Source organism: Cetorhinus maximus, chromosome 8, assembly GCF_964194155.1.
Source record: "Cetorhinus maximus chromosome 8, sCetMax3.hap1.1, whole genome shotgun sequence".
Lineage (NCBI taxonomy): Eukaryota > Metazoa > Chordata > Chondrichthyes > Lamniformes > Cetorhinidae > Cetorhinus > Cetorhinus maximus.
The window spans coordinates 25155178-25170072 of NC_135886.1; positions in this window are offsets into that span (position 1 = coordinate 25155178).

Consider the following 14895-nt stretch of genomic DNA (forward strand, 5'->3'; position numbering starts at 1 on the left):
AAGCACAGGGAGGAGGCGCTGACTGAGACACCTGCGTTGTGCAGGGACCAAGGTTTCACATCTGAGTGACATGAACACTGCTCATCAGAACAAGGATCCACGAGCAAGGAGACATTCTTGGGTGTTTATTAACTAAGTGAACGTTATGTACAAGTGATTAATGCCCATGCCCAGGCTGTGCAACTACGTCTTCTTAACCTTCCTAACCTTCCTAATCCTGCTGCTACATCTTGGTGTTCTCCCGACATTCACAGTGGAGGTGGAGGCAGCCTGCTGACTGCTACACCCAGGCTATGATAACCTTGACGGGCGTCCTTTGGAGAGCCGAGACCTGGAGGGCCTGGCCAGCTTTTGGGGTCCTGCTATGTGGCAGTGGCACCCTCTATGGTCTGTGGAGCTGCATTTGCTGGGAAAAGGGGATTCAGATGGGCCAGACTTTCCCAGAGTCACCTGGGTGGATGGCCCTGGGGTATGTATCTGCTGATCCTCCTCCCTATGGGTGCCCAACGGTCCCTAGCTGACTCCTTGAGGAGAAGGGGAAGCTGGAGTGAGATTCAGCTGCCCTACACCCCTCTCATGTTGACACTGTTGGAGGCCAACAATGGGTCAGCAATGGAGTCCAGCCACATAGCAGTGCAGGACCGATGTCCTTGACCAAGGTCTCCATGGCAGCCACCATCCTATCAGTGTTGACCTCAGTGTGTCGGTATGCCGGCGCTATCACCTCAGACTGAAAGCGGATAAACTCATCCATCATGCCTTGAAATCTGAGGAGTGCAGCGGACATCCCTTCCTGATGTTCCTGAGCTTGCTTTTGCCGCTCCAGCAACTGAAGTATGACCAAGTCCATTGGCTCATTACCTGACTCGGACCCAGCAGATTTCTGGCCTCTAGCAGTCCTCCAGGAACCGCCACCTGCTGTGGATCAGACAGTGTGATGTGCTCACCAGATTGTGACCCCGAGGCTACACTAAATCTTGGGCCTACTGAGGTGTATGTCTCTGCACTGGTGGAGGATGTGAGTGAGCACTGTGATGGGTCTTCAAAGGTGGATTCAGCAGATTCCTCTTCTGAGGTGTCTTTGGGGCTTGAGTCGAGGACCTGGATCATGCACTCCCTTGGCTGATTGGCAGATGTGCCTGCGAAAGCAAGGAGAGATAATTAGTATATGGCGGTGGCCTGTGAAAGAGGTCACATCACTCACAGCATGGTTGTCTGTTGGATGTTGCACTGCTGGATCTTCACTTTGTTGAGCACCGCTGACCTCACTGTCAGCACAGGACCGGGCCAGATCCTTCCAGCCAGCTGGATGGCTCTGTTTTCAAAGTCCATGAGGATCTTGATTTGAGACATTCTGCTACTGGTCTGCGACCTCTCCCTTTTGTTGTATGTCAACTTGTTCTGCATGAATACAGATGGAGAGAGTGTAAGCAGGATGCCTGCCAGGCCAGATGATAAGTATGTCAGGTAAGGTGCTGAGTGGTGCCATGGACAGGATGAGGACAATGAAGGTTATTTGTGAGAGAGTGAATGCTGATGTCCCAAGAACTGGCAGTGAGTGAGATTCCTGTGGATGTGTGATGGGCTTGTGAATGTGTGAGTTGAGAGTGATGAGAAGAGTGACTTAACCTGGTGGAATGGAGGAGATCATTCATCCTCTTTCAGCACAGGGTGGCTATCCTCTTTCGCAGGGTATTTACGCTGATCCCTGTGCCACTGCCACCTGTGCTGGATTGGTGACCTTGCTTGCTGGCCTTCACCCAGAGCAGGGTAGAGAATATGGTGGTGGGCCTCCACTACGCCCAGTAGGCACTCGAGGGAGGTGCTGGTAAATCTGGGGGCAGCATGTTTCCTCCTTTTGGTAGCTATGACTTTGCAGCAGCTTCCTCCAGCCTTTAAATATGGTGCCCAGTTTACTGAAGGCCTGATGTGACGGTGGGGTGGGCAAATGAGAGGACGCCCTGCCAGTGACCCGGCGTGTTTCCCGGGACTGCATGATTAATGAGAAATGATTGGGATGATACAGCGTAAAAAGCAGCCATTGCAGCCAGTGGGTAAACGTCTTTTTTCCCACCCCCTACTGCACTTACTGCCATTCTGTGGGGTGGGAAAAGGAGGCGAGATGGGGTAGTAATTGTAATATAATTACAAAGGTTAAATTAGAATAACTTGAAATACATTGGATAAAAACTTAGGGATAGGTGTACTATAAGGGTCTGGCACAAACTGGTTTAATGTGGGACTGAGTACAGTGCTGCCCACACAGCGATGTCAGAGAACACATGACCTGCACATAGGGGTCAGTCTCCTGTGGGACAGAGTTGTGTGCACAAGCAAGCATGGAGACAGCTCCTAGCTTGGACAATTTAGTGTATATATGTACACCGTTCTTGTAGTTAATAAATACATACAGTTAACCTATTTAAGACTACAAAGACTTCATTAAGACCTACTGAATGGTATCCAACACCCTACAACCGTATTCAACATCCTGAGGGGTCAGGACAAAGTCGATAGGGAGAAACTGTTCCCACTTGAGAACGAGAGGGCACAATTTTAAAGTAATTGGCACAATATGCAAAAGCGACTTGAGGAAAGACTTTTTCAAGCAGCAAGTTAAGGTCTGGAGTACACTGCCTGAGTGTGCTGGACTCAGGTTTAATCAAAGCATTCAAAGGGGAATTAGACTGCTATTTTAAAGGAAAGGATGTGCAGGGTCACAGGGTTGAAGGCCGGGGAATGGCAATAGGTGAATTGCTCATTTGGAGAGCCGGGTGCAGACAGGATGGGCTGAATGGCCTCCTGCTGCGCTGTAACAATTCTGTGATTCTATTTGGAAGGTGCTATTGAAGGAGCCTCGGTGAATTGCTGCAGTGCATCTTGTAGATGGTACACGCTGCTGCCACCGTGAATCAGTGATGGAGGGGGTGAATGTTAAAGATGGTAGAGTGCCAATCAAGTGAGCTGCTTTGTCCTGGATAGTGTCAGGCTTCTTCAGTGTTATTAGAGCTGCATTCATCCAGGCAAGTGGAGAGTATTCCATCACACTTCTGCCTTGTAGATAATGGACAGGCTTTGAGCAATCAGAAGGTAAGTTACTCACCGCAGAATTCTATTGATAGAACATTAACTGCAGAGGAGGGGGGAAGTACAAAACAAGAGGCTGGGGTATCATTGTATAATATCCTTCAAATTGCATTTCTTTACAGCATAGTAGCCATAATTATGCAGTTAATGGCACTGTGGTCAATCTGCTCACATTCTCTTAAAGGTGTAGTACACCTGAGATTACCACGGCATCTTTTCACTAATGATAGTTGACCCTGTAAACATTGACCTTGTTCACTTCTCTCTTTCAATAGCTCTTCTCTTCTTTCCCTCTCTCGCTTGCTCTCTGTATTTAAACTCAGAATGTTTACCAGATACTTGGGCTGAACAAAAATTTCTTTGGTACATGTGTTTCAATCTTTGACCTATTCAGACCCAAGCACACAGTTAATTATATAATTTATTCTAGCACCATTTCCGGGGAATAAATTGTTCACTAAGGCTGTATACAGGATTCTACAATAACTTTGTAAATGAAAACAAAAATTGCTGGATAAACTCAGCAGGTCTGACAGCATCTGTGGAGAGAAAGACAGAGTTAACGTTTCGAGTCTGTATGACTCTTCTTCAGAACTAAAGAGGTTTCCAGCATCTGCAGTATTTTGCTTTTAACTTTGTAAATGAGTTGGTGGTGCTCTTGAAAATAGCACCTAATGGATCATCAATGCCACCAGTAGGAGTTTTGTTGTATTACATCTGCTTACAGGAGATGGACATCGTGAGGTGTTAGAACTGATCCTTGTATGACTACATTAAGATACAATTAGAACCATAATTAGGAAAGTGAGGAGTTAATGAGATAAATCTGAGAGAAAGTTAAATAACACGCACAGTTAATATGACAAAATTATTGAAGCATTCTAGTTTAATGACTAGATTCACCAATGTTAATTTTGCTCTCACATTGGGGGGTTCAGTATTACTTCCAAACTACTCCACCCCCGCCAATTATGCCACATACAATCACAGTATAAACAAAAATGGAATAAAAATAATATAATTTAAAACTAAGCAGTTATTTTTAGTAGTCTGATATTTTAAGAATGACATTTCCTTCCTTAAGCCCAAAAAATTGAATGTGACTCAGGCTCAGAATTGCATTTTTGTATGGTTGCCATGAACTTTACTATTTAATCTTCTTTATAACAGCTACAAGACAATTAGATTTCACACATTATGCCTGTTTTTGTAGTTAAAGATCAGCTCTGACTTTACCTCGTATTTCTATTATTTTGAGAGATTTTTGTCTTCATTCAAACAGAGATAAAGTTTCCTTTTGTGTTATATACAACAAAACTGAAAACCTCTTAGTAGATCCAAGCTTTCCATTTTGTTACCTATCCCAGACAGAAACAATGCTCCCCATGGTATTTATTTCTCATATAAATGCCTTGTGCTATGTCCGCTCAAAAGTTGCTTCTTTACTGCATTATAGAAGGATGTGCTGCAATTTTCCAGAGATACTGGCAGACATCAATGTGACCTTTGCACAGTGCAAATCCAAATTTAAAAATAGAGACAACTATCCTACAGATTAGAGACCGTGGGGTAATTTTTACTTTTGAGTGATAATGTAAAATGCGTAGTATCAAATCAGAAGCTTGTTATAAATCTCTCCCAATTTTTGCTGATAATGTTCTTTTTACACCAAAGTCAAAATTACCATCTAGTTGCTTAGATCTATTTATGTATTTTCATAAAGTTACTTATTAACACAATAGTGGGATCTATCACTCCTAGTTTGAATTGAAGGGATTGAATTGTCATCCAAGAATAACTCAAGTGTTCATACCGCAACATAAGGCAATCATTATTGCACAGCTATAAATGTGTTCAATTTGGAAGAGTAGTCGTGGCTGTGACGCTCACGTTGATTCACACGGGAAAAAAATCAGCAATTAAAACGATAGGTGGAAGTGTTGGAGGTAGGTGTCATGTAAAATAAACTGAAATGATTAAAAACATGTATGAGTTTACCGTAGCTAACTCATGTTAGGGTATGTTAGGGTATAATATGGTTCTGAGCATGGATGGGTTGGTCACAAACCGTATTTGGCTTGCCTACCCCTCTTAGCTGCTCCTTACCTTTTCTTCCAGCCAGAGTTTTACAAGTGAAGCAGCATTTCACTTGCATTTCCCTAACTTAGTCTACTGCATTCGTTGCTCCCAATGCGGCTCCTCTACATTGGAGAGACCAGACGCAAACTGGGCGATCGCTTTGCAGAACACCTGCGGTCTGTCCGCAAGAAAGACCCAAACCTCCCTGTCGCTTGCCATTTTAACACTCCACCCTGTTCTCTTGCCCACATGTCTGTCCTTGGCTTGCTGCATTGTTCTAGTGAAGTCCAATGCAAACTGGACGAACAGTACCTCATCTTCCGACTAGGCACATTACAGCCTTCCGGGCTGAATATTGAATTCAACAACTTTAGATCTTAAACTCCTCCTCCCCCCATCCCCACCCCATTTCCTCCCCCTCCCTTTTGTGGTTTTTTTTCAATAATTTATATAGATTTTTCTTTTCCCACCTATTTCCATTATTTTTAAATCTACAACTAATACCTTGTCAGTCTTTCCACCCCACCCCCACTAGAGCTGTACCTTGAGTGTCCTGCCATCCATTCTTAATTAGCACTTTTCTTAGATAATATCACTACCTTCAACACCTCTTTGATCCTTTTGTCTGTGATATCTTTTGATTATCTGCTCCTATCACTGCTTGCTTGTCCCTACAACCACCCCACCCTCAACTTCTCTCTCCCCCCACCCCCCACCTTAAACCAGCTTATATTTCACCCCTCTCCTAACTATACTTCAGTTCTGTTGAAGGGTCATGTGGACCCGAAACATCGACTCTTTTCTTCTCCACAGATGCTGCCAGACCTGCTGAGTTTTTCCAGGCAATTCTGTTTTTGTTTTAGAGTTTTACAGCAGTCATTTCATAGACTAGTTGGTATGAGAGTTGACAAAATGAGCAGATGGCAAGGTGAACAGATGCCATCTTGTCTCCTTTCCCCAGGAGTGAAATCTCTCATTATCATTGCAACCCGCTATTTTTAAGCCTGCTTGAGAAATAAAATGATCATGTGAACGAGACATTGAAGTTCTAATGTGTGGCAGTACTAGGCAATAGGCACTCATTGGTGGACCCTCAAAAGGGAACAGTGACTTTGAAGCTATGAGTGACTAAAAATAAGCTGCAATTTGTTCATATCCAACTGTCATATGCACTAGTCAGATCAGTGAAAAGAAATCATGAATATGTTTTTTCTTCAGACTTTACAATCTGAAAGTTAATTTTATAATTCATATGCTAATAGGTCAATACAACTCATAGCTCAACATAGCCACAATCTATTGTGGATTGAATTTGCAGAAGTTATAAGGATTAGTTTACAAAATGGAAAGAATAGCCGTTTGAAAATGCGCATATGGTAAATTTAGTGAAGATGTTTTAACTTTAATGTTTCACTCCAGGGCCTATAATCCTAATATAAACAGGAAGAGCAACTCTAATTGGTTATGATCTACATCTTTAAATTATTCTGAATATTTTTAATTCTTTACAATTTCAAATTCGTCACCTTCTCTAGTATTAGTAAACGTGCTAATCTCCGGCAAGGTAGCAATGATAATTTAACAAGGTGCTAAATCATGTGTCCTCCTAAGAAACCCACACCACAGGGTTTCTGAGCTAGCCATTCATAACTGTTCAGCGGAGAGTTCCCTGATCCAACGCGCAACCTGACATGAAACTCATGATTTAAGTATTTTTTCTCTCAGCACATCAACATGATAAATGCTCGTGCTCCTGAGATTAACTAGTAATGCCCTAGTAATCTTCAAGTTTAAAAAATAATGGCCAGAATTTTTGGGTCAGCGAGCAGTGGCGGGACCCGCTCGCCGATGCATAAAATGACGCGCGGTGATGTCGGGCGTGTGTCCCGACGTCACCGCACGCCTTTCAGATTTTCAGTTCGGAGGGCCCACACCCGAGTCGGCAGCACGCCCGCCGAACTGTCAAAGGCCTAATAAGGCCATTTAAATATCAATTAAAACAATTAACTGAGCTGCCCGTCCAACCTTAAGGTTGGCAGACAGGCGAAAAGCCCAGGCGGCCTTCGCATTTATCATGGAACCTCATCCACGGGCGGGATGAGGTTTCATGAAGGTATTTAAAGTTTTATAAAAATTTTGAAGAACATTCATAGACATGTCCCAGCTCATGTGACACTTTCACATGAGGGGACATGTCTTAAAATTTTTCTTTTTCCTTTTATTAAAATTTTCAGAACTTAAACTAAATTGTGCGCTGTTTCGCGTACATGCACGGAAGGACACACTCCCCAACTCAGGCAATTTCACCCACCTCCCCCCCTCCCCTCCCTCCGCCCACACAGGGAGATCTCAGCGCTTCCGGGCGCATGTCACGCTGGGCGGGCCTTAATTGACCCTCCCACGTAAATTGGTGGCGCCCCCACCCCTGCCCGCGGGGAGAAAATTCTCCCTAATGTTGTGTTAAAAGAATTCATTCACTATAAAATAAATAATTTCAGTTTTTCAGTTAATTTCTTCTTGATTTTAGTTAGGCTATTAAAAATATATGGAGTTATTTAAGCAGAAAAACTGCCAAAAGTACGTAAAACATTTTGCTATGCTTTTGCGACATCACCTTCCCAGAAAAAGTAAATAATTTTCTCCCAAATTTAAAACTTTAAAATAAAAATCTTAATAATTTGCAGGAAATAAAAAAAATGAAAATAAGGAAACATAATAATGGACAATGTATAGTCAAAAAGCCAGGTGAAGCCTTGACAATATTCAATAAGAATTTTTAGTTTATGATTAGATTAATTAGATTTGTGATCTCATGAGTTGCTTTTTAAAGATTTTGTTGGTGTGTTCTCAGTTGAAAAGGCACACATTGATCTCCACGTTCATTTGAAATGGTATTTTATCAAATTGCACGAAGAATGATGTATGAACAAAAAGTTTTATTTTAATTAAAAAGATCACTATGGTCAGTGAATACAGAATAATAGAAGAGCTTTGTCTTGGTACTTTCAAGTCCAGTAATGGCAGTAGCAGGTGACAGAAGCCTTGATATTTTGCTTCAAAGCTTGAAAGAAATAACAAAATTGAAATAGTCTCGGTCTGCAATTCTGGCAGGGTAATTTTCAGCAATTTATATGAATACCAGCTAAGCATGTCAATATGAATGAATGCTCAGCCCATTCATCAATCAAGATTTTAAAATTAACGTGATTGGGACCACAAAAAGGAATAAAAATGCAAAGCACTCACAATGATAGCCCACTCACCTTGGGCTTGATTTTAACTCTTGGGTGGGATCAAGGCAGGAATTCTGCTCTTCCAGAAGGAGCAGTAAGGGGACAGAGCAGAGGAGGTCCAAGGTTTCCTTGTAGAGCCCAAAGAAGCACTCCTGTTTCTCTCAGCTCACAAGGAAACTTTATATATATATTTTTAAATCTTTCTTTGCTGGATTTTTTCTGGCCCTGGCTGCTGTTTCCACTGTGTTGTATGTGGAGGCATATCCCCTGCTCAGGCCACAGATTAAAATGGCAGGCCAGCAGTCAATTGAAGAAGCCACATATTAAAGGGGACCCCGAAGGCTTGAGGCTGGTGTTCTTTCTGCCAACAATTTAAAATTGCAGTTGGCCAGATTGAGGTAAGAAGAGTGGGTAAATCGTTTGCTGTGTTATAAACCCCCTACCCCCACCACCCCCATTACACGTCCTCCAGCTTGGTTTCCCTGTCTATGAGCAGCCTACATTAGTTCTTATTGGAAGCCTGAAAATGGCTGGAATAGCATATTGCATCAGAATGAAGGCTTCGTGACTGCAGCTGGGATAGCAGGCATTCACTAACATTATGGTTCATGCATGGTCGCACATCGACTACGCACTGATAGGATGGTAGCCGTTGAGATTTTTGGACATCTCCTGCAGAGCCACTTGTGTGCAGTAGATAGGTCCCTGCACCATTCCTGGCAAATCCACATACCCGCCGATCCTGCTTAGAGAGAATACAATGTAATTGCCATTTTTCACATATATGGCCTCTGTTACTGCTCAGATGCAGCGATATATGGCGTACTGAAGATGTTGCATATGTCACCTGCTCCTGCATGGTATTCATTTGGATCTACCAATTCCAAGTTTCAAAGAGGTGCGTCAAATCAACTGGAACGGCGTCACAACCTGATCTCTCCTAATTGTAGCAGTCTACGCATGACCTTCCCGCGTTTGCACACTTAACTGCGGCTCAGTTCATAGCACCCTCGCCTTTGAATCAGAAGGTTGTGGGTTCATGTCCCACTCCCGGAAACCAAGAACTGTGAATGTACTCGAAAGAGTTGAAAAAGACCCTCCTTAACTGCATGGAGTGCCGCATGGGCCTCGCCTGAAGTGGCCAGCAGCAAAGTCCGTGACATTTTATACCTTCAGGGTTTCCATAGTTCCAATGCTACGGATCCCAATTTTGTGGCTGAAAACTTTTGAAAGAGGTACAAATGAGCGATTAACAAAAGTGACCATTATATTACCATCTATTATCTATTCTGGTATACTGTCATGTGGATCCTTCCCTTAAACTGCTCTCTGAGGGAACTATACTGAAAGCTTGAACAAAAACAAAAATACCTGGAAAAACTCAGCAGGTCTGACAGCATCTGCGGAGAGGGATACAGTTAACGTTTCGAGTCCGAATGACTCTTCATCAGAAAGCTTGTTGCCAGGGTGCGTGATAAAAAGTTATACTGTATTGGTTACCTTTTAACAAAGGAAACCATAAACAGTGGCCCAAATCTTCCCGTCTCCCAGATTGTCGGAGACTAAAGAAGTCCAGGTACGCTGACCTGTGTGGGAATTGCCTGGGAAGTTTCAAATTCCAATGGGAAATTCCCCTGCTCCCTAGGACCCTGCTTGAGCGTCTCCGACTGAGTTAGAGTCACAGACTTCGGATAGGTCCACAATATTTACCTGGATAGCTGCCCAGGAAACCTAAGACAGATTAAAAAGTGGTTTAACATCTGGGTGACTACACAAGTTACCTCCCAGTCATTCACACTGACCCCCAACTACCCCACCGACATCCTGACCTGACCCGACCAACTCCGACCCGACTACCCTCCTCATCCGACCTGACTAACCCCGACTAACCCTGACCACACCCCCGACTCAACTACCCCTGGCCAACCCAAATACCCCTCCAACCTGACCTAACCCCACTACACCCTGACAACCCCCTCAACTACCATGCCTCCCACCCCCCCTGCCCCCCACCCCCCGACCCAACCCGACAACCCACCCGACACGACTACCCCTTCGACTGGATCACCTCCTGACCACCTGACTACCCCTCCAAACCCAACTACCACCTTACCCATCTGCCACCCTACCCACCTGCCACCTCATTCACCCTACTCACCTACCAGCTCACCAACATACCCCCCAAAACCGACCTCCGCATTCATTCATTCCCCATCTACTCACATTCATTCACTAACATTGAAACTGGACCCTTAAACTTACCATATGGCAACTAGTGCCATAAAAAGGGGGTGTGTCCTGTCTTCCCCAGACTCTACTCTGCTCCGGAGTTCCCTGAAGGACGTCACGCTACGCATTTCTGTGGAAGCCGGGCCCGGGAGGTCCTGTAAAAATGTGCAGCAGCGTTGAAGTGGGGGAATTTTTGATCATTGTCACTGCTTGGAAGACCCGGGCCAATATGTTTTATATACTGGTATGCCTAGGTTATCATGGATGTTTGCACTCTTGCTGAACAATATACAGCTAGTTGAAAACAAGTGTTTGTTTAATTAATTGACAAATTTATGTCCCAAATTCATCTCAATTAGAAATTTGAAAGTGATCGTAGAATGTAGAATCGAATTAATTTCCATTGCATTTTTTTTCAAATCAATTTCTGCTAATTGCTTAAATCAAAGACAGCTCTCGTGGGAAGTTAAATTATAGCCTTAAAAAATATTTGCTGTATTTGTGATGGGCAGTGGCTTTAGTAGTTTGTCACCATAAATTAATAAGGTCTGTCATTTAACAAATTTTATTTCAGTTGAACAACAGTATTTACATTCAACAATTATGTAACATCATAAATAAATCTTTTTACATTTGTAACAGTTTATACATCTTACATTTCTAAAAGGTCTTAACATAATACAGAAATCATTTTTTTACAGAAATGTACAGGCAAAACAGGAGAATGATAAAGGCACTTATTATCTTCACAGTAGCATTAAGATTAATACTGTTTTCTGTTTGTGCTCAACATTACTGACTACTTTGAAAATGGAAAGAAACTCCTCTGGCCTGCAATGTGACCAACAAGTCAAAATTGTCAGGACCGTTGCCTCTTATTCTGTTCCATGGGAATAGTACACACTTTTTAAAAAAAGTGTACATTTCCACTTAGGTTATGTGGAAATTTCAGAAAACAATTCAGCAAAACACGAAGGAAATGCTGGATATCAATGGCAGACTCAACTTAAAATGTAAGCTCCATTTCCCACAGAAACTGGAGTCTCGGGAGCTGTAAAGCATGCTGACAAAGCGATGACTTCAGTGACACATTTTATAGCAAGTCATTCCAAGTAATATTTTCTGTACAATCAAAACAGTTCAATTTTTCTTACACCTCGGGCACAAGAAATGATCAACTACCAAAAAATCCTACTGAATTCACATGGAATCCTGTAGGACATAAATTCAGGTTTTCTCATGGAAATGCCAAAGGATTCCCAATTCCCTCCAAACAAAAAATAATTTTGTGACCGAGTTCTTATGAACCATTGTGGCAACAAAAGCTAAAGGCATTTTCAGCCTGTAAAATAAATTGTCACGGGAAGCACATAAAAATGTCCAAATTACAACAGCTATATTTACAATATTAGCCAAATGCTAACGTGTCATAATCCGTTTGTCTAACCTTCCCCTCCCCTCAAAATATTACTGAGTTGTCATAGGCTTGATGTCAATTCAAGTAGTGTAATGCAACGGCATATTACAGAGATATTGGTTTAGAGAGGGCCAGAAGAATTCAAAGAGGAATGCAATGATACCAATGTGTGCCAAGGCAGCAAGAGACTTATTAATGGGCACTTTTTACATCTACTATTGGCCCCAATTTTAATATTCATTTGCTAAATGTAACATTGCTGTATGCAATAAAATATTACATGTTTTCCATTTTCCAAATACTATTTTACCATCAAAGAGTATTATACTACATCTTTATTTACGGGCAATTCTAAACCTACTGAATTCGAAACCTACTGAATTCTAAGATTTAACCAAATGACACACAACAAATATTCAAGTCAGATATATTTAAGTGGCCAATTATTTTCAAATGGCTCAGTATTGCAATCTAAATATTATTACAGTGCTGTGTTGTTTAAAGAGAATTACAGAATACTTACAATTGCAAACATCAAATCATTTACACACAGTTCTGTCCAATAAATCAAAGTTGCTGTCACCAGAAATTTCCATTGCCTCCTAACACATTTAGGGCCACAAGCAGGATGCTTTTTGTCACGTCTCTTCAGAGTTGTGACCAGAAAAGATTCTTTATAGGTACACGCATATAAAACAAAAGAACCAACAAAAAACATTTTCTTTTAAATTAAAATGTTCTGTTCTGATTTTATACGCCCAAGATTAAATCGTTATATAAGAAAAACAGCCAGAGAAGGGTTTTCAATGAACTTTGTCTATCACAAGGCGCAATGTAAAAAAAGAACCCCTGAAGTCTACAAGGCAAACATGAGATATTGTTTCTTAAAAATAAACTAATTTTGTTATATTTGGATCAAATAGGATACAGAGCAAAAAATAAAATTATGATTTTGTTTTACCACAGCTTATTAAAGGAAACCCTAATTTTCACCTCAAAAAGGATAGGTAGTTACAAATCATGCCTTTATTCTGCATCTAGCACAATATACTGCTCAAGGAAACTGCTCAGATAAATAAATATTGATCACTGTAATACTAACCATATATAGCATTTCCCACAGGCAGTAAAATGAGAGTCAAGAAGCTGAGCTGTTTTTCCTAGAACTGTTCGAGGTAGGAAAAGTGAGAATTCCTGCAAATTTGTATCTTTTGACTTGCAAAAACCAATGGTGAACAAGCCCCTGTAAGAGGACTACTAAGCATTAAGGGTATGCCAACACTGACTCTATCACAGAATTAACTACTTTTGGAGGATGTCTGGACCTTTTAGATTCAGGGAGTCAAAGACCAGGGACCCAGTTAAAGTGTTTCTGAATGGGTTTTGTATGGGTTAAAATCAAGGCCCAAAGGTCTCAAAAATATATGCAAAATGAGCTGCTGCTTGCAAGGTTAGCTCCATTTGGTAAGTGCAATCATGTGTGCTTGTAGGGGAAGAAATACATGAATAAAGATAGATACTGAAGAAATGCCATGTAGATGATTTAAAAAATGGAAGTCACTACACCTGGGCAGAGATGGTGGCATAGTGGTGATGTTACTGGGGTAGAATTCCAGATGACTAGGCTAATACTCTGGGGATGTGTGTTCAAATTCCACAATGGCAGCTGATGGAATTTAAATTCAATTCATTAATTAAATAACCTGGAATTGAAAGCTAGTCTCAGTAATGGTGACCAGGAAGCTACAAGTGATTGTTGTAAAAACACATCTCATAATGTCCTTTAAGTAAGGAAACCTGCCATTCTTACCTGGTCTAGCCTACATGTGACTCAAGATCCACAGCAATGTGCCTGGCTCTTAAATGCTCTAGTAACCTACTCAGTTCAAGGGCAATTAATGCTGGCCTTGCATCCACATCCCATGAAAAAAATACCTGCAATCATTGCTGGGATTATTCAACTTATGTTATTTAGGTCAGTGAGGTCCCCACTGATCTTAAGGTTTTAAGGCGGAAGATTTGTCTCAGTGCTATGTCAATGTATCTGGAAGGCATTGTCAAGCTTATGAGATGCAGGCATTAACTCTCCATTGCATAAAGGTTTACCCTGAGAGAATGCCACAAAGTATATGAACACTTAAGAATCTCAATGCTCTTAATGGGGACCTGGGGACTATACAGGAAAAATTTTATTTAGTGCATTGATGTACTACTTTACTAGCATTAGTACTTTAGTTCAATCGTGGAAACTCAATTCCACCGGTATTACTCGACCTTCCAAGGCATTGGTGGCTGAAGGCATCCGATGTGTTCAGGTGCATTGTGTTCTGGTCCAGAAATACCAAGCACTGGTGAAATCTAGTTTACATCTATATTACATCTTAATATTACATCTAAGGGTTATTTTCCTTATCCATAACACTCAGCTGATTTTTAAAAAAAATTCATTTGTGGGATGTGGGCATCGCTGACTAGGCCAGCATTTATTGCCCATCCCTAATTGCCCTTGTTCAGAGGGCATTTTTAAGAGTCAAAGGGAAAAGGACATTAGTGAACCAGATGGGTTTTTACAACAATTGACAATGGTTTCATGGTCATCATTAGACTTTTAATTCCAGTTATTTATTGAATTCAAATTCCACCATCTGTCGTGGTGGGATTCGAACCCAGGTCCCCAGGCTGGATTACCAGTCCCGTGACAGCACCACTACGCCAGCCCCCCCCACCTTGTGATGCCAGTCATTGATATTTTATGACAGGATATGTAGATGGTTCCAAGAACAAATTAAGACCTTTTACGTTTCAGGGAAGGTGACAGATAAATGTTACTTGGTGACTAAAGCAGAGTTT